General features: G+C 36.0%; 1 long non-coding RNA gene and 1 other non-coding gene across 2 annotated transcripts; both read left to right on the top strand.

Annotated features, from left to right (window-relative positions):
* Nucleotides 1-8,812: 8,812 nt before the first annotated feature.
* Nucleotides 8,813-8,919, top strand: LOC113691201 (small nucleolar RNA R71). The gene has a single exon (XR_003448613.1). It is a non-coding gene; the product is annotated as a small nucleolar RNA R71 (small nucleolar RNA).
* Nucleotides 8,920-21,040: 12,121 nt separating this feature from the next.
* Nucleotides 21,041-21,277, top strand: LOC140007402 (uncharacterized). Its single transcript, XR_011814713.1, has 2 exons — nucleotides 21,041-21,105; nucleotides 21,232-21,277. It is a non-coding gene; the product is annotated as an uncharacterized lncRNA (long non-coding RNA).
* The last annotated feature ends 164 nt before the right edge of the window (nucleotides 21,278-21,441 follow it).

The raw sequence follows: 21,441 nt of genomic DNA, 5'->3' as shown, positions 1-21,441 counted from the left end.
ACCTTGTAGTCCCTGGGAAGTACCAATGTGGCCCTCCTCAGTGGTAGGAATCGGAGAAGGCGAATGGCGGATGTGGAAATGGTCTTCCAATGCCCAAAGGCGCCGATCATGTCTCTCCAACCGCTGTGTGAGGACACGCTCTTGTTGATCAATTCGTTCCATGACTCTGGTCTCCATACAGTAGATGGCATTGAGAACCTCTTGCCACTTGGATCTCGTAGGAGGTGGTGGTCGTGAAACCGGAATTGAGGCAGATGCTCCAGCTTGTTCACTTCCTCGTTCTTGACCACTTGGCTCAGGTTGAGGCTGAGATGGAGGCTGAGTAGATGTCAAAGCCTTACCAATGACCAAGTTGCGAACCAAAGAAGCTCCAAAATCAGTGGGAATACCCAAGGACTTTAATTATGGAATATTTACTTCATCAACTGCCTTGGTAGTGAGAGCTCTCTCTGCACCCAATGGAACCTGGAGCTCCTGAAACAGAAGAGAGAGGAAGCGAGGAAATCCAATGCAAGTCTCACCGGCTCGCATGCGTGCTGTAGTACACATGTAGCTAATAATAATGCTAGGCAGAGGAATCCTTGTTAACTGCCGACCTATTCCATGTATCATTTTGTCCAAAAAGTATAGGTCGCTATTGCGTAATTCCCTTTTTCCTCTCTTCTTAGGTACCACATTAAAAGTAAAGAGATAGAAAATAAGATGGTACCTAGGCTCAAATGAATCTGCATATACTATTAGCTTCTTAGAACTTGCTCTCTCACGGTATTGACCCTTAAGACGTGATATAGCTTCTCCTATTTTCCATGGATCGCGTGTCTTAAATTCTTTGGTCAATTTCATGTCCTCCCCCGAATCCTTGATTTGGAAATATCTCTCAATTGTCCCACGATGGATGGCAATCCGCTTTCCTCTAACCCACGAGACAATTAGATTACTACTGTGGCCTTGCTTTCATTCTACATTGGCATAAAATTCTCGCACCAAATTGGGATAGGAATGCTTCTGCAATTTGAGTATATTCTCCCATCCAAGTCGCTTAAATGCCGTGGAAATCTTATAGTGGTCATCCACCTTCGGTGCCAAGTGCTTCTCAATGATGATTTCCTTGGCTAATCCTGCCTCATACCACTGTTGGTTTTCTAAGGATGTGAAGCGCGTGGTATCATAATCCGGAGATGACTCCTTGCGACTAGTGGATGCTCTCTTTCGTCGTGAGCAGGGCGGCGACTCGGGTGAGAGAGATTCTTCTACGGGTGAGAAGGACTCCTCAGGTACTGAAGGAGTAAGCTCTTCACTTGAAGATGGTGAAGGAGTGCGAATAATAGCCCTTCTTGTGCGAACTATAGTGCCTATATATATAAAAAACAAGATCAATGCTCATTAGAAGTAATATAAACCTCTTGAAAATACACTTCAAACATGTTGGAAAGTAATTTAAGAAAATTTCGGCAGAATTTTCCTTTATAAATGGACAAAACTCCCTGCCAAGAATTTCCCAAATTCAAGCCACTATCATACTTAACCCATTTCAAACTCAATTGCAACATGTATGATATCAATTTCAATCCAAAATTGCATCACATGATATGAAAAATCTACTCACCACTCCATCTCTTGAAATTTTAAACAATATGCAAGAATAAAGTAAAAACTAGAATTACCATAGGCTTGCAAGGTCATTGGATACAAAATCCAGCTTGAAAAATCACATGAAAGCAACAATTCAATGCTCATGCTAATATCATCTTCAAATTCAACCATTTAGCATTTGCACCCAAGGAATTCATACCAATTCGTTCCAATTATCAAACAAAATCCTCTAATTGGCATAGAGATAATCTCCACTTCTTAAAAACAAGTCCCTCTTATCCAAAGAAGCAAGAAATTGCAAGCAAAAAAATACAATGTGCTTTAGCCTAATAATTGAAAAAAAAAATACAAAAAAATATCACCATATCCACAAATTCCTTAATATATACTAAGCATACAAATAGTTCTAATATCATGTATTAGCACAATGTAGCACAAATTCAACAAGAAATTTCAACAACAATGCTTTTTCCAAATATATAAAAAAGTAAAAAAAAAATTGAAAATTGGGGATTATAAAATATCAAAGAGAGTTAAAAAATGTTACCTCAAATGTGTAAGTGATGCTAGAGGATGTTAATTATGTCAAAATTAAGAAGAAACAAGCCCAAATTCTCCCCCAATTTGAAGAAATGCAGTTCGGCCCTAATTCCTCTTTTGAAGATCAAAACCCTTCTTTGATGATGTTTTAATGCGAAAGAAATTGCGGTTAATGATCACAAGAGGTTAGGGGAGGTTTTTATGGTGAAAAATTGGAAGATTAATGGAGAAAATGGAAGATTAGAGGAAAGGGGCTAGGGTTTGATGAAGAGGGGGAGGAAAAAACTGGAAAAATGAGGAATCGAGGCCGCGTTTCTGCTTTAAACCCGAACCGATCTGAGCTCGAATCGGTTTGAACAGGTCTCATCGGATCTGGCTCTCCAAAAGAACAGATGAGCCCTCAGATCTGTTTGGAATTTTTCGGATCTGAGCTCAGATCGCCTGTTTTCTGCATTAATTGCAGAAACTGCAATTTTTCAAATTTTCCGACAAATTCCAAATTACACTTTGGATGAACTTTTTAGTACTTTCAACACCCCACGCGAGTGTAATATACCTTAAACATTAAATCCAAACTCCCTAAACACATCTACATTACAAATCGAGAGTTGAGATTCTTTGATCATTTTGGCATTTTTACACTAAAATGGCACCTTTAGGCATGAAATGCACATCAAATAAGTCAATGAGCATAAACAAACATGTTATGACCAAAACTCATTTGAATATCATAAGAATGCATAACTCATATTAGACTAAAAACATTTAAACACTTAAAACAAATTCCAATATAAAACTTTCCTTTTTCTTGGGTTGAGCCTCTTATGATCCTTAAAGCTACTCCTTTGAACCGGAAAACCCTACAAAATCAACTTTTATCATTAAAATCACACCAACTAAATAAACTCACAAATTAAAACACATTAAAACAAAAGAAATCATTGGGTTGCCTCCCAATTAGCGTTTTTGTTTATAGTTGTTGGCTCGACTCAAAGGTTGAAATCTCAATTTGAAGAAGAATCCCCTGAGTGACGTACAAGTCCCTTCGGAATGATTTCACCCGCTAAGTAGGGTTTTAATCGTTGTCCATTGACCTTAAACCTTTCATTTCTTGAATTTGTCACTTCAACGGCTTCATAAGGAAATGCTTGAGTAACTTCAAATGGTCTAGACCACCTTGACTTAAGTTTTTCCGGAAACAATCTTAGGCGTGAGTTGAATAAAAGCACTTTTTGCCCTACCTGGAATTGTTTAGGGATAATATGCTTATCATGTCAATATTTGATCTTTTCTTTATAAATTTTGGCATTTTCATAAGCATGTGGCCGGTGTTCCTCCAATTCACTTAACTCAAGTAACCTCCTTTCACCTGCAAGATTAAAATCCATATTAATTGCTTTAATAGTCCAATAAGCTTTATGTTCAATCTCTACAGGTAAGTGACAAACTTTTTCATAAACTAAACGATACGGCGACATCCCTAAGCGTGTCTTAAATGCTGTTCAGTAAGTCCATAGTGCATCATCTAGCTTTGTAGCACAATCCTTGCGTGATTTATTCACAGTTTTCTCCAAGATGAGCTTTATCTCTCGATTTGCTAACTCTGCTTGTTCGTTGGTTTGATGATGATACGGAAGTGATGTCTTGTGCCTACAGCCATATTTGAACAAAAAGGAATCAAGTTGTTTGTTACAAAAATATTTTTTTTCATCACTTATTATGACCTTAGGTATACCAAATCTGCAAAAAATGTTCTTTTCAAAGAACATGAGTACAACCTTAGAGTCATTAGGAGGTGAAGCGATTGCCTCTACCCATTTAGAGACATAATCCACTGCTACTAAGATGTACTTATTATTAAAAGAACTAGGGAATGGTCCCATAAAATCTATACCCCACACATCAAATAACTCAACTTCTAAGAAAGTAGTTAGGGGCATTTCATTTTTTTGAAATATATTTCCAGTTCTTTGGCATGCATCACAACTTTTAACATATTCCCTAACATCTCGGTACATAGTTGGCCAATAAAACCCTGATTGCCATACCTTTGTCACAGCCTTTGAAGTGCTAAAATGACCACCTGTTTCAAGGTTATGACAGTGATATAAAATATTATATACCTCATCTTCGGGAATATATCTGCACACCATACCATCGGCACAATGTTTATATAACAAGGGTTCCTCCTAAAAGTAACTTTTGACATCATGCAAGAATTTCTTCTTTTGATGATAATTAAATCCCTTTGGAACCTCCCCACTTACCAAATAATTAGCAAAATCTGCATACCATGGAGAATTGATAATTACTAGGACAAACTCATCAGGTAAATTTTATTGGATAGGAACTTGTTCATTGACTGGAATATATTTCAAGCATGATAGATGATCCGCCACGAGATTCTCCTTTCCCTTTTTGTCTCGTATTTCCACATCAAATTCCGGGTTAATCACATTTTATCCCCTTAAAGAATACCCCATTTCTCAGTTTACCCCCTAATCTTTAATTTTGCTCACTTAATCCCCTTTAGGATAAAATTGCCCTTGCATTATTTTGACTTTTCATTTACCTTGTTTTCCTTTCTTTTATTTCTTTTTCTCTTTCTTCTTTATTTAATTCTTTCTCTTTCCCACAAAAAACTTCACCTTAATGATGGAAATTAAAAAAGAGGAATTGCAGAGATCTATCTTCTTCTTAAATAATTAAAAAAAAATTCAAATCACTTTCCTAAAATACAATTTTTTTAGCCTGTCAATTCTTTTAATTTTGGGTTTTCCTCTTTCCTTTCTAGTTTCTCATTTTATTCCCAAGAAAATATCTTAAGATGAAATTGTGACCTAATTAATAATCATCAATTGAAATTTGTGACACGTGACATCATACAAAAACTCTAAATTAGTTTTTGATGCCTTTTAAACCTTCACCCAGAAATATACAATTACAAACTCAAAACAAATATTTTCGTTGTAATTGAATTTCTATTGGGAAGGATGAAAGAGAGAAGAAAGGGAAAAAGAAATAAAAGAAAGGAAAACAATTTCATCTTATGATATTTTCTTGAGAATAAAATGAGAAACTAGAAAGGAAAGAGGAAAATCCAAAATTGAAAGAATTGAAAGGCTAAAAAAATTGTATTTTAGGAAAGTGATTTGAATATTTTTTTAATCATTTAAGGAGAAAATAGATCTCTGCAATTCCTCTTTTTTAATTTCAATCATTAAAGTGAAAATTTTTGTAAGAAAGAGGAAGAATTAAATAAAGAAGAAAGAGAAAAAGAAATAAAAGAAAGGAAAACAAAATAAATGAAAAATCAAAATAATGAAAGGGCAATTTTGTCCTAAAGGGGGTTAAGTGAGCAAAATTAAAGATTAGGGGGTAAACTGAGAAATGGGATATTCTTTAAAGGGATAAAATGTGATTAACCCTCAAATTCCTGCAATAAAAGAATCCACCAAATTAATCTAGGTTTTGCGTCTTTCTTATGCAGCAAATATTTAAGAGCCGAATGATCCGTATATATGATAACTTTATATCTTATTAAATAAGATCTAAATTTATCTAAAGCAAATATCACTGCCAATAGCTCTTTTTCTGTTGTTGCATAATTGAGTTGTGCCTCATTTAGTAACTTGCTTGCATAATAAATGACATGCAACCTTCCTTCTTTCTTTTGCCCCAAAACTGTTCCAATAGCATAGTCACTTGCATCGCACATCAATTCAAATGGTAGGGACCAATCGGGTAAAGTTATAATTGGAGCAAAAATCAATTCCTTCTTGAACCTTTCAAACGCAACCAAACAATTGTCATCGAATTAAAAAGGGGGTGTCTTTACTTAATAAATCACACATTGGCTTTACTATTTTAGAAAAATCCTTAATAAAACGTCTATAAAAGCCTGCATGTCTTAGAAAACTCCTTATCCCCTTGACATTGCTTGGAGGTGGTAATTGCTCGATAACTTCAATTTTTATTTTATCCACCTCAATTCCTTTAAAGAAAATCCTGTGTCCTAAAACAATTCCTTCTTTTACCATAAAATGACATTTCTCCCAATTTAGTACAAGATTTGTCTCTTCACATCACTACAAAATCAAATCCAAATTATGAAGACAATGGTCAAAAGATGACCCATACACAGAAAAAGCATCCATAAATATCTCCATAATTTTTCCAATATAATAAAAAAATATAGCTATCATGCAACGTTGAAAAGTCGCAGGAGCATTGCATAAACCAAATGACATCCTTCTAAAGGAAAAAGTGTCAAAAGGACATGTGAATGTGGTCTTCTCTTGATCCTCCAGAACTATAGCTATTTGGTTATACCCTGAAAAACCATCAAGAATACAGTAAAATTCGTATCCGGCTATTTGCTCCAATAATTGATCAAGAAATGGTAAAGAAAAATGATCTTTTCTTGTTACCACATTTAATTTGCGATAATCGATACGCACTCTCCACCCAACCACAAGTCTAGATGGGATCATCTCATCATTTTTACCCATAATTGTAGTGATTCCACCTTTCTTTGGTACAACATGAATTGGACTGATTCAAATGTTATCGGAGATAGGAAAAATTATATCTGCGTCAAGCCACTTAAGAATTTCATTTTTTACTACCTCTTTCATGTTTGGATTGAGTTTTCTTTGTGTTTCTACCATCGGTTTACAATTGTCCTCCAATAAAATGCTGTGCATGCATATAGAAGGACTTATATCTTTAATGTCTGAAATTGTCCATCCAATTGACTTCTTATGCCTTCTTAGAACTCTTAACAAATTTGCACACTGCTCATTATCAAGGTCAGCACTAATGATTACCTGTAAAATGCTATTTTCTCCCAGAAATTCATACCTTAGATGAGTTGGAAGTGATTTGATATCTAATTTTGGAGGTTCAATTTCCGAAGGCGATGGAAGCCCTTTACCATGACCCAAACTTTCATAAACATTACCCCTTCTATATGGTGCTTGAAAATCCAAATACTTGGCCACTTCTTCAAACTCTTCACAATCTCCCTCTTGCATAGCTAAACTCATTAAACAATACTCAAGAGGATCGAAGTCAAAATTGACTTGCATCAACTCCTGGGTTAGTTTATCAAATGTGCTAATAGAATAAACATGATTGGTAAAAGAAGGGTATTTTTTCATTTCATTCAAATTGAATTATACCTCTTCTTCACCTACTTGAAACTTAATAATAGTACCTACAGCAGTTAGAAATGGTATATCTAGAATAATTGGCATAGATATATCTTTTTCCATATCTAAAACCACAAAATCTAGTGGAATGATAAATTTTTGAACTTTGATCAATACATTTTCTAACACTCCCAATGAATATCCAATAGACCTATCCGCTAGTTGCAAAGTAATATTAGTACGTTTAAACTCATGCAAACCTAATTGTCTAGCCACTGTTAAAGGAATTAATGATACACTAGCACCAAGATCACACAAAACTTTAGAAAAATCAATGTTACCTATGATGCAAGGTATAGAAAAACTCCCCGAATCCTTCAATTTCAGTGGTAGCTTATTTTGTATGATGGCACTACACTCCTCCGTTAATGCTATTGTTTCACAGTCTTCCAACTTTCTCTTTTGAGTCATGATTTTCTTGAGAAATTTCGCATATGAAGGAATCTACAAAATAGCATCGGCAAAAGGAATGTTAATTTGCAATTGTTTGAAAATTTTAACAAATTTTTCAAAATCTTTATCAAACTTATTCTGCTTAAGTCTTTGGGGAAATGGAACTGCAGGAAGTATCGAAATGGTAGCGGATGATGGTTGATTTTCTCTTGGATTCTCCACTATTTTCCTCCACAATCACCTTTTGGTTCCTTCTCTTTTGTGCATGTTTTTCACTCTCATCTTTCTCACCTCCACTCACTGGAGGATCCTCTAATTGTTTACCACTACGAAAAGTAATGGCTTTGACATGCTCCTTAGGATTAACCTCCATTTTGCTAGGTAATTTTCCTTGATTTTGATTGTTCAAAGGACTAGCAATTTGACCAATTTGGACCTCTACAATCTTATACATTGTAGTAAGTTGGTCCAATCTTCCTTCTACTCGCTCAAATCTGTCCGAAGTAACCTTAGCGAGTTTTTCCACCACAATCTCCCAACTTGGTTTAGTTTCAGCTTATGGTTGCCTTGGTTGGAATCCCGGTGGGTTGGCTAGCCTTGGTTGATTGCCTTGGTCTTTCCATGTAAAATTTGGATGATTTCTTCACCCCGGATTATAAGTGTTCGAGTAGGGGTTATTTTGAGCATTACGATTGTAATTGTTGACAAATTGCACCTGCTTAGAATCAACACATTCATTAGTATCATGTTGACCTCCACATATAGTGCAACAAGCTACATGTGCATTAGATGAAATTGGACCAACTCCACCTTGTCTACTTAGCAACTTCATCACATTCTTCATTTGAGCACTTAGCATATTGAGAGTGTCCATTTCTATCATACCTGCGTGACATCTTTTATTATCTCTCTCATCGGCCCATTGGTAGTTATTTGCGGCCATTTTTTCTATCAAATTTTGAGCTTCTTGGGGTGATTTATCCATTAAAGCTCCACCTGCAGCAGCATCAATCATAGTTTTAGTAGAAAAAGATAAACCATTATAGAAGATTTGTACGATTAGCCAATCGGACAGTCCATGATGTGGATATTTCTGAAGCAAATCTCTAAATCTTTCCCACGCCTCATATAATGATTCACCTTCCAATTGACTAAAGCTAGTAATATCCATTCTAAGTTTAGCAGTCTTGCCCGGTGGAAAATATTTATTCAAGAATGCTCTTGATAAATCATCCCATGTGGTGAAAGTGTTGGGAACATGAGAGTGTAGCCAAATTTTAGCATTATCTCTCAATGAAAATGGGAACAACTTTAACCTTATAGCATCATCACTAACTTTATTCATTTTAATTGTATCACATATTTCCAAGAATGTAACTAGGTGTGAGTTCGGATCTTCTACTGCATTACCTCTAAATTGAGATTGTTGAACCATTTGGATAAGTGATGGTTTAATTTCAAAATTGTTAGCATTTACCGTAGGTCTTGCTATGCTTGTTTGAGATCCTTGTGTCTCCGGTAGAGCAAAATCTCGTAGAGCTCGCCTATTTGCTTCGTTTTTTGCCATCTCTTCTTCAAATGGTAGCTCTATTAAGATTTCATCTATCGGTTGCCAAACCTCTTGTTCCTCTTGCTGCGGTGTATGCCTCCTTTGTCTACGTAGTATCCCCTCAATTTATGGATCAAAAGGTGCAACTTTTCGAGATGCCCGGTGCATACACTACAAACAGAAATAAGAGAGATTATGCAGCTTCAATTGTCAAAATCTGATTAAAATACAAAATTAACTATAAATAACTTAAATAAGAAAAATAAAGCTGTTTAAATTAATAGAGATTAGTAGACCCTAATATTGCCACTCCCTCGCAACGGCGCCAAAAACTTGACGGGCATTGATGTAAGTGTCAGTTTAATTTCGATTTTATACCCGTTTGTCTGCAAGTATACCAGTCAATCAAGTGGTATAGGGTATGTATCGGGTCGATCCCACGAGAAGCAAGTTAAACTTACTCTATTATTTAGACTAAAAATCAATTGGAGTAGAAATATTATAAATGCTACTGCTTACAATCTTATTAAATAAATGCAAGTTACAAATAGAGAAAATTCACTAAAGACTTGAATCTAGGGATGTAGATTCCACTTATGGTTCAAAAGATCCAAATGAATAAATTTAACACTTGTTACTACTCTTGTTTAACCAGGGATTCATTTCCAAAATTGCTGAAATTTCATTCTCATGATAATAAGGCTTAGAACAGTCTAAGTTTCTCTAATCTCTTGATTAAAACTAAAACTGCCCTTGTTTATGCATGAAATGCAAATTTAATCCACTTGAATGTATTTCTATTCTCATGAACTTACAACTCAAGCTCTACTCATGTTATTCAATTATTATGACCAATTCTCATTGAGTAATAACAACTATAAACCTGCTATTGGTGATCAAATAACAACAAGTAATCAAACATGCACAAGTAGACAAGTTAATACAAGATGTAACAAGTGTAAATCACCTTCAATTCATATCATTTGGCCATAAGTTTTAGCTACTCCCTAGATATAGAAATTTAGCTACTCATGAATGATATAACAATCAAACTCATAACTTCATTAATGGAAAACATCACAAATTACAAATACAAGAAGGAGAAGAAAGCTTAGCCAAGTCAATAGTGAAGCCCCCAAAATCTGCTATGACTTGTACTAGATGATTACAATATGAAGTCTCCAAGTGCTCTTGCAAATTCTGCTAGCTAGAGAGAATGTCTACAAGAAAATGCTAGCTTCCGTCTGATATCCTTCATCTCCTTTGTTGCTCAACATAAAAGCTCTTTTCCACCCCCTCATGATTCTCAATTCTCAATCTTGTTAAGAAAGTCAAAAGCAATGGTTTTTGACTAGACAATAAATCATATTGTCCTCCTTTTTGCATCAGAGGCATGTGCCACCGAATTCTCTTGCCAAATATAGCTGGAAAGTAGTGTGAAAAGAAAGAAAAATGACTGAGCCAGTTACAGAGGAGAGAGGCAGATCCGAGGCCTTGGATCCAAGGGATACAATTGGATCCGAGCTCGGATCATGGCTGATCCGAGGACTTTCTCAAATGGATCCGAGCTCGGATCGGTTGATCTTGGATCCATTGCTCCAGAAGTATAGTCGAGGGCTCGGATCCTCATGAGTGTGTATGGATCCGAGCTCGGATCCTCGTCAAATTGTTTTCCATCTTCTCTTTTTTTCTCCATCTTCGTACCTCATTCCTTTGCTCATTTTTTTCATCACTAATACTGCCTCTTCTTAGTCATATGTGTGAGGTTCATGCATCGATAACCTTCAAAATCTCACAAGTTTATGCATTAATCCATTCATTTTGCAAGTTTCCATTATTAAACAACACTTAAGCAATTTGTACCAAAAAGAGTTCCAATATGGCTTTAATCCTCTCAAAACATACCAAAAGTTCATGCCAAACTGTACAAAATGTACGTTAAATATTCACTTATCACTATGTAAGGTGAAGAACCACATATTATCAACCATCTTTATTCCGAGGTTAAGTACTATTTTTCATTTATGAGTTGCAATTCAACCACATATGCTCAAAAGATTAAAATATAAAGATAAGTGGAAGTTACATTGTATATTTTCAATCACTTGAGATAAAAAAGTTTATACTAAATATAATTTGACGAGTCATGTAATAATCTCATCATACAAAGAATAGAAAAAATTCAATAAAAATCAAAACTTGATTTCATGACATGGCCCATAATTAGTGATTAGTAGCATTTCACCTCCTGTATACATGAAATCTTCAAATTGCCTCTTAGTAACCAACATGGATATGTTCAAGAACCTTTTTTTGGAGGGAAATTGTCACATGGCCTTTTGTGCATTTATTTTTCTCTTTTTCTTTCTTTTGTTACGTCTTTAATTTTCTTTTACTGTGTACCATTTTGCAATTAATATCTCAATTCTAACAATAATTTTCTAGGAGCATTATTTTTCGTGGTTAAATATGTTCTGGGATTTATTATGAGAGCAATCCTTTAGTAACGGAATAAGATGAACCCTCATGAGAAAGTGTTCTAGTCAAACTATTAGTCGTACTAATGGTTTTAGCTAGCTTTTAAGGGGAAATATATGTATTTCATGAATATAGGATGTGATTTACTATTCACTCCTAATTATGGTGGGCTGTTTTAAATTTAACTTTAAAACAATCAAAATAAATAGAGAGACAGGATATGTGAAAAATATCTAACAAAATGAATACTAGAATTTAAAAAGATTATATAAGTTCACTTTGCCACTAGAATTTGGAAAAGAAGCCAAGTTAAAATTACAAACATTCAATACTATGTATTTTAATATAATAAAAAAAGTTAAGTATTATAACCGCCATATGAAGAAAGAAAATGAGTATAAGTTGCTTACAACTAGATCACAAAGATAAGAGTTTTTTGCTTATAAACTTGCTAATATGAATAACAAAATCAATTTTTACTCAAGTTATCCCTCAAAACTTATTTCCTCAAAATCAATCTTCAAAAGTATTGCATAAAATAGGTGGATTTTACATAACATAATTGTTTAAGGCAATACACTTGATAAAATTGATTTAGATTGAGCAAAACTTGGTTGTAAATATAAAAGGCATACTAAGGACAGCTTAAAGTGCGCATGGTATTTTCCTTGAAAGAGGCAAGATAAATCCACATGTAATCAACTTGGTTTTCTTTAAAACTTTCACCCCTGAATGTTTGTCATATTATCTTAAGTTATAATAGACAAAATGTAGTTCGATAACTATTAATATAAAAAGCCTATGTGCTTCAATGTCATAGAGAACATTAATTAAACAATTCTTGTTCATGCAAATTGGATGCCCATCTCATCCATATCAATCCCGAACAAGGATAAAGTTTGGAGTAAAAATAGTTATTCCATAATTTAACTTAAAAATAAATTATAAGAGGATAAGGGTCTAGGAACTTTCATTGTAGTGAGGTTACATTTTCTGAGAGTTTGAAGTAGGGAATTCATTTTTGGCAAATTGCATGTCCAAAAATCACTAGATCTTGAAGTGTAAAATACTTGAACCAAGTCTTTATTTCTTTCTCTATCCTAGTAAATAATAATTTATGTTAATTCATGATGAGCGCGAGGTATACATATACAATTAAGCTTATCCACAATCAAGTTTTACATTTATAAACTCCTAAATACTCCACACGCTATTTATCGCAAGTATACGAATCCTGAGTGAGTATAGGGTATTAAAGGTCGATCCCACAGGGAAGAGTGACAATTACCGGTGTTTTTCGAATTCCTTTATTATCTAGACTACCATAAACATAAAATTAATGAAAATAACACTAGAAAGGTCCTAAAGGTATGGAATTCCTTACTATACTTGCAAATGAGATTACCGATTAAGTGAATGCTATTATCTTGGTTAATTATGGCGTAATTTCCTAATGTATGTGAAACCTACTCTCGTAGTGAATCAACTATACTTGTAGCTAAGCCATACCTACTCTCGTGGTTATGAAATTAATGACAAGTTCATTTCTTCTATGAAATTACATGAAACAAGTCACTTAAATCCACATAGGTGCACCTCTACCCTCGTGAGTGTACTCCCTAGGTTTATCACTTCCTTGAACTAGTGTTAAATTCCAATTCTCATTGCAAACTTAAAATCTTTGGATAATCACAACTAATGGCCGGTTAATCATGATTAGACAAGCAAAAGTGATAAATAATACAATCAAATAACCAAGTAAACATCACTAACAAGATATAGCAAGTTCAATGATACTCTAGGCATAAACTTTAACAAAACATGAAGAAAAACAAATCCAAACTTGTATTATAGCTAAACATGAAATCAAATACAAAAGAGAAAGTGATAGGAGAGATGTCACCCTTGTCACATGAGCTTCAAACTCTCCATCTTTGCTCCTCCAATCTTCCTCTAAATCTAACTATAAATACAAGAAGGAAACACTACACTAACTACTCTATACTACCCTAACTAATGAACTAAGGAAACTTTAGTGAAAACTACATTTTTGGTGAGTTTCTCTAGCCTTCCAAAGTTGTAAAAATGTCCTCCAAATGCTTCTATTTATAGAGGATTCAAGAGCCAAATGAGTTGTTTCTAGTTGTCATTTTTGACTCTTGAAACTTTCTAAGTTTGCTTCTCAAAGTTTCCATGCATCATCTGATCATTTCTAGCCAAAATCTTTGCAGAAAAAGTGGTCAAAAAGGTTGTGTGAAAAGAGCACAAGTTTCAGAGCAAGATGCAGCCGAAATCCACTAAAACACGGGTAGAAAACGTGGCCAGTGCCCGCGTTTTACTCTTTGCAAGTTGGCACTTTTCTGGGCAGAATTCATCCTTGCTCTGTTTTTGGTCTAACTTCAACTGATATTTTCTTGATGTTAGAGGCTGAACTAGCTTTTGTGTAAAACATGAAAGTTGTAGCTATTTGAGTTAGCTTTCCAATGCATCAAGAATCATCCAATTTGGAGCCCTGTGTACCATAAAATGACCAAAATACCCTTGATTGGTCAGAACCTTATTTCAGCTTTTGACCATGAAAATGCACTTCTGTATTTTGACTTTTGACAATGAAACGACTGAACTGGACTTTGATGTCTTCATACCAAATGTAGATCTATCTCTGCTTCAAAATGATTCAAGAATTACCTCAATCTAATTCCTGTAGCTCAAGATATAGCCAAAATACCACAAGGTGTCAAAACTGTCTTCACTTGCATTTCTTCCTTTGAATGTTTTCACTTCATATTCGCTTTTTATCACTTTAATCCATCATCGATCATCCAATTATCTTGTCCAATCGCTCCATTTGATGATTGAATCATTAAACCTATAAACACATGAAGTTTTTACCATAAAAATCTATAGAAATGCAATTTCTACCACTTAAATCATAAAATGCAGATTTTCACTAGAATCTTAGTTAATTAGCTATAAAACTAATTAAAACACACCAAAACTAAATAATAAAACACACTTAAAACACGTGAAATATATTCTTATCAATTCACTGTATTTTGAAGATTTTTTTGAATAATTAATTCCATTGAAGGACACATATTTGTTGCACTAAAACGTATAGTCATCATTGTAGCTCCTCTATGTGAGAGATGAACTCTGCAGTATTGAAACATGTAGTCAGTTTTGTAACTTCTCTATGTGAGATAAACTCTGTAGACATATGAGTTATACTCTATAGAATTGGCCTTGATCTAGTATGTTATCTCTATGAGTTTTGTGCATTTTATAGCTTATGTTTTGAATCAAAATAAAGTATCATTTTTTGAAAGATATAGTTTGTCTTGAGTCTGTTTGCTTCTCAAGGTAACCAATAATTATTGATATATTAACTAATAGTAGTTACATAGTGTGTAGTTCGATGATATTGTTTCTATTCTATTTTACTAGATGAAAAAACCCAACCTCCTTTTGTGCCTGTATAGATTTATTGATTAACTTGTGTACTTTTTCTACTAATCAATTGATTACAAGACCTATATCTTTGTGTCATGTCATATATAGAGTCATTGCAAAGGTGTTGGCAAACAGACTGAAAAGGGACATCCCAAAGTGCATTAGCTATGCCCAATCTGCTTTTGCCTTGGTAGACACATCCCTGACAATGTTATCCTAGCCCAGGAACTGATTCATTTCTTGAAAAATAAGAGAACAGGTAGAAATGGTTTCATGACCCTAAAACTGGATTTATCCAAGGCCTACGATAGAGTGAAATGGAAGTTTCTAGGGAGAATGATGATGAAAATGGGTTTCTGTCCCACCTGAGTAAAATGGATTGATAGGGTGTTAATTGTTAGTAATTTTATTGTTAATTTCCCCTTTTATTCTTGCCAAATATTGTTTTAATTATTAATATTTACTTATATTTGGTATTGGGGTTTAATTTCAGAAACAAAGCAGAAAATTACCAAAAAGGAGGGACTTTTATGGGAAAATGGAGACTTCTAAGGACCTTGGACTCTTGAATTGGTGGGGACCACAAGCTAGTGCAAGGCATTTAGTCATTTGGGCTTTTCAAAGAAAGCAACGTAGAGAGATTTGGAACAACAAGTACTTTGGAGGTTTTGTCCACATGTGCGGGGACCACGGATAAGAAGCATGAGTCATTTGGACTCTAGGAAAAGAAACGTACAAGACTTTGAATTGGATGTGGGGACCACTAGATAGCATGAGTCATTTGCCTTTGGCTTTAAAAAGAAGACAAAACCTACGGGAGGTGATCAATCAATAGTTCTTAGTATAGTTTTAGTTTCTTTTCTTTCTTTCCTTAGACTGGCCTCTGACACACGCCAGGTGTTCGACAATATTCCCCAACGGGGAGATTTTCTCATGAGGCATGGTTAAGTGTTTCTAGTCAAGGGGACAACTGAAGATTTGGTTCAATAATTACTGTGAGATCTAATTTATTTTAATTGCCTCCTTCATTTATTGGTATTCATATGTTTCCTGCTTTTAACCGTTATAGTGCGTGTGGATGATTGATTAGTGCGCAATAATTAATTATTCATACAGGCTATTTTGCTATATAGGGGTAATTGAATCCGTAATTGTTCGTTATCTCTATCCCAATAGCAACTGGCATAATTGGAATTGTGTCAGGGGAATATTTGATCTGGCTTAAATAAACCCTCGTAGCGTGTTTGTTAGTCAGAATTGGGCCTTTCTAATTATTAATGCAACCTAGAAATTAAATCCTACGGTCGTACCTGGGGTTGTTTTTGGGTTAGGAAAATAGCTAACGGTCGTACCTTAGCTATCAATAAATTAAGGAAGGGTTGGTTGTTTATCGCGTGCATGACAACTATAACTAATCTGTTAATAAATGTTGGAATTATTCCTGCATCAATGATCAGTGCATGAACCATTTCTGATGTGTACCCTTGGCTAGAGTTTCTCTAATTATTTCTTTTAATTAATTACTTTCTGCATTTAATTTATTTAGTTAGTATTTAATCCAAAAACCCCCCATACTTTGGACTCTAGAAGAAACGAATTATCCCCAGTCCCTGTGGATTCGACCCTACTCACCGCTATATACAAAATCTGTATTTTTCTGGAGTAGGTATTTATTATTGCACAGGTTCGGCACCTGTCAATTTTTGGCGCCGTTGCCGGGGACTGGCGCTAGTTATTTGTTTCTTTTTAAGTTCATCTTGTTTTCATTTTTTTTTATATAGTTTATGGCTGCTAGCATTCCATATTTTGATGATAGACCGGACTTTGTTCCTGAATGGGGTTATGAGACTCATGTTTTTCCTAATGATCAATAGGCTGTTGCAAATTGTGGAACTTATTTTGACTCAGGTTATTCAACTGACACATGCCCCGCATTTCAAGACAATCTAAGTGCTCCAATTGATACTTTCGGAGATTTTCCACCCCAATATCAAATGCAGTATGACCCTTATTCAAACGGGTATGATCAAGGATGGTGGGATAATTTCAGTTTTGATTATGCGATCGGGCCATTGGATTTTCAACAGCAAGAGTCTCAACAACCATCGTCCTTGCCCGGGTACCAGCAGCAATACCAACCCCGACCACCTCCGCCCCCTCAATCTGGTTCATCTACGGAGGAGATGCTGAAACAAATGATGACAACCATGGCGCAAAATCAGCAAAGGACGGAGGCAGCTATTATGCAAAATCAGCAAGAGACGGACTCCGAAATGCAGGACATAAGGAATCAGATAGGTCAATTGGCCACCAGAATGAACCGTTTGGAGTCCCAGAACCAAGGGAAGCTGCCATCTCAACCGGAGTTGAATCCGAAGAACGTGAGCGCAATGACCCTAAGGAGTGGGAAAGAGATTCAAGGGCCTGAGCCTGTGATCCCTAAGGACAAGGATGAGGAGATGCAAGAATGTCAAAATGAGAAATCTACAGTTGCAGTTGAAAAAGAAGCCGAAAATGAAGAAATGGAACCCCAACCGCAACCCATTGAAGTGAAAGAATCCAGTGAAGAATCATCAAATGTGGTGACACTACCTCCACTCCCTAACCCGCATTTTCTTAACTCTTATTCCATGATTTCTGTTAAGGAGATTGATTTTGTTATACCGGAAGTTTTTGAGTCTCATGGCAGAAATAAGTTAAGAGTAGCTATGGTCAAATATCCTGAACCGTTGAGTGCTTTTGATGGAGGGGTGGAGGAAAAATTGAGATCACTGCTTGATTATTTGGCACCATCAACTAATCCATGGAAGACCGTAGCTCGTGTGCTCAAGGATTATTCTATTTACGAGGGTTATCAGAACTATATAGAGGATGAAGCATTAAGACGAGCTACTAGATTTTATCCGCCATGAGCAAAACGTGATAATGTCTAGCCAAAGACATTAAAGAAAGGTTTAGGAGGCAACCCAATTTCTTTTAGTTGTTTGTTTGATTTTATTTGTTAGTTTAAATATGTTTTTCCTTGAATTCGACTGATTTTGGGTTTCAGTTTTCGTTTTTACTGATTTATAGGTGCCCTTCAGTCATGACGCGCCCGCGTGATAACGTGCAGGAAGCTCACGATCAGGAATTTCTGAAACTTTTGGGAGCTCTCTTGCCCTCATGACGTGCCCGCGTCACGTTCGCGGGAAAGGTAAGGATTAAAAAAAAAAAAAAAAAAGAGAAATTTTTTCGACCGTAGCTAGGTTTCTCAATTATCAAAGAAAAAAAAAACAAAAACAAAAACAAAAAAAAAAAAACAAAAACAAACAAAAAAAAAAGTTTTTTTTCCCTTCTTTTCTTTTCTTTCTTTCCTTTCTTTTTCTTTCTTTCTCTTTTCTTTCTTTCTTCTCCTCTGTTCGCTCTGTCCGCCGCTCGTGCCCACCGCCATCTCAAACTCCACCGCGCACCACCCTCTTCCTCAACTCAATCGCGCGCCCCGCCGCTGCTCTCCGCTGCTCTCCACCAGATCGCGCGCAGCCCGCGACCCCGGCGCGCCACCAAGCCGCGGCCCAGCCTCTGCGCCGCCACTGCTAAAGCCCCACGCGACTCCCTCCGCAAGTGGCGACGAGCCCACAGGCACGTGCAGCAGCCTCTGTCTAGCAGCCATGCTCTGCGCACGGACGCAGCCATCCACCACCAACTTCAACGCCGCTTCTCTGTCTGCCGCCTGGGGTAGTCCCAGTGGAGGTATTCGACACTTGCCCCCCAATTTCTCAGTGTTAGTCGGTGATATTTGGTAGTAGCTTATGCATATTTGGGTGATTTCCACCAGTGGTACTGGTTAGATTATTCTAGCTTGGAATTGCTAATTCTTTTGGGGTGGGTGAAGTTGTGGATTTAATTGGCCATCTGGAGCCACTTGTTGCAATTTTGGGGTGATTGGATGATTCCTGTAGTTGAATTGGGTGGAATTTGTGGCATTTGTGTTGCCTGTTGAAATTGGACGAATTTACTTCAATTGTTGGGAGTGGTCTGTCCATTGTTTCCAATGCTGCTTCACGAGATATTCTATTATAAATCTGGGGTCCCGCTGATTGCTTTGTCCATTATACTTTTAGCCCTATGTTGACTTTCTTTGGAGATTCGGAATTATTCACTGGTTACTGGATAAATATTGGAGCGTATTGCTTGAATTGTTAGGACTGTAGTAGCGCAAATTTCTGGGTTGTTTGTTGAATCGGAAGGGCATTGTGACCCCTGTATCGCTTCTTGAAGTTGGTTAACTAATTTTGGTTTACTGGGTGTGTTTAGTCTCTTGATTTCACTTGCCTTCCGTAGTCGTTGCAATTGAGTTCATTTGCTGCCTTTGTTGGAGTATCTGTTGCGAGTGTGGCATTGTATAGTTTCTACTGTTAGCTGATGCATTGGGGGCCATAGGTAGCATTTACTCTGCTCTGTTATATCTATTTCATTGATTTTGGACTACGTTTTGCACCAGTGGTACTGGTTGGGGTATTTTGATTAGCATTTGTTATTTCCAATTGGTTGGCTGCCTGATTAAAAAGGAAAAACTTGTGATTGTGTGGTTATTGTCTACTTTCTATACTGCTATTGCTGGAATTGCCGCTTCTGAGTTGAAAATTAACTATCCACTTGGAGACTTTGTTGAGATTTTGGGTGGACAGAGTTGTGCATTTGCTGGTTGAATTGAGTTATGATGTCTCAGAACTGGGGCATGTACTTCACCACATTGGTTTCCCTCCGCAGCTGCCAAATACCCTTAGCCACTCGAGAGGGAAGTTTCTTTGTCCTCTTCACTTTAATTGTTTTATTCCCTCCATTGAGGACAATGTAGGATCTAGGTGTGGGGGGGGACAGCTGTGCTAGTTTCTTTTCCTAGTTCTTAGTTTTCAGATATTTTTCTTTTATTTTTAGTCTGTTATTTGTCTAGTTTTCGTTTACATTTTGTCATTTATCTGTCTAGCTCTCCTATGACTGCCAAATTTGATGTTGGATTGTTGCCCCTATTTCTACTTTTGCCAAGTTTTAATAATAAAAATGTGTCGAGTTAATGTGGTTGAATCCAAGAGCATTCCTTTGGTGAATATCAGTGATTATGTGGCTCTTATAATTTTTGGTTAACTTTCCTAGACATAGGGAATGATTATTGGCATTTTCATGTGAATTGGTCCGGTTATTAACTTTAGTTCTCCATGTTTGAACATGAGGCTAGCTGATGCAAGTTTTCTTTTGATTCTTGTGTTATATTGAGTTTTTTTTTTATTTTTAGCTATGAATAAACTTGACTGTACTCCGCTATTAGTTACTACTGAGTAACCGGGGATCTGCACCTAAAAGTGTTGATTCTCGCGTCAAAAGGTAGTAATTCCTATGAGTACGTGGTCACGTGGCGATAGAATCTGAGTAACCGGGCTCTTTCATCTGGCCAATGTTGGAGTTCGCGTCAAAAGGCTTAAATGGCTAGCGACTAAGTCTTTTGTTACTATTGAAAAAAAAAAGAAAGAATCAAAACAAAAAAAAAAGAGAAAAAAAAATCAATCAAAACAAAAAAAAAAAAAAGTAGAAAAATGTGCTAAAAAAAAAGTGAAGGTTGTGTTAGTCAGCTTGCCGAATTATGGATCTTAATGTCGAGATTTTGGTTAATAGTTGGACCATTTGCTGATAAATGTGAGCAACCATTCCTTTTTCTTAGATTAGTTTGCTTTAAATTGGAGGAGTTGGTAGTTCAGATGCTAACCGGGGTGATTTTTCTTGGATCTTGACCTGTGTCGCTTGATATATGATTTTCTTGGTGTCTTGGCAATATGGTAGTTAGAGTAACAGCCATGGTCAAATTTTGGTGTTCAATTGTTGTTCCCATGCTTGAGGGCAAGCATGATTTAGGTGCGGGGGGAATTGATAGGGTGTTAATTATTAGTAATTTTATTGTTAATTTCCCCTTTTATTCTTGCCAAATATTGTTTTAATTATTAATATTTACTTATATTTGGTATTGGGGTTTAATTTCAGGAACAAAGCAGAAAATTACCAAAAAGGAGGGACTTTTATGGGAAAATGGAGACTTCTAAGGACCTTGGACTCTTGAATTGGTGGGGACCACAAGCTAGTGCAAGGCATTTAGTCATTTGGGCTTTTCAAAGAAAGCAACGTAGAGAGATTTGGAACAACAAGTACTTTGGAGGTTTTGTCCACATGTGCGGGGACCACGGATAAGAAGCA

Source organism: Coffea arabica, chromosome 5c, assembly GCF_036785885.1.
Source record: "Coffea arabica cultivar ET-39 chromosome 5c, Coffea Arabica ET-39 HiFi, whole genome shotgun sequence".
Classification (NCBI taxonomy): Eukaryota; Viridiplantae; Streptophyta; class Magnoliopsida; order Gentianales; family Rubiaceae; genus Coffea; species Coffea arabica.
The sequence above is the reverse complement of the archived record's forward strand: the minus strand, read 5'-3'. Positions and strand labels throughout refer to the sequence as shown.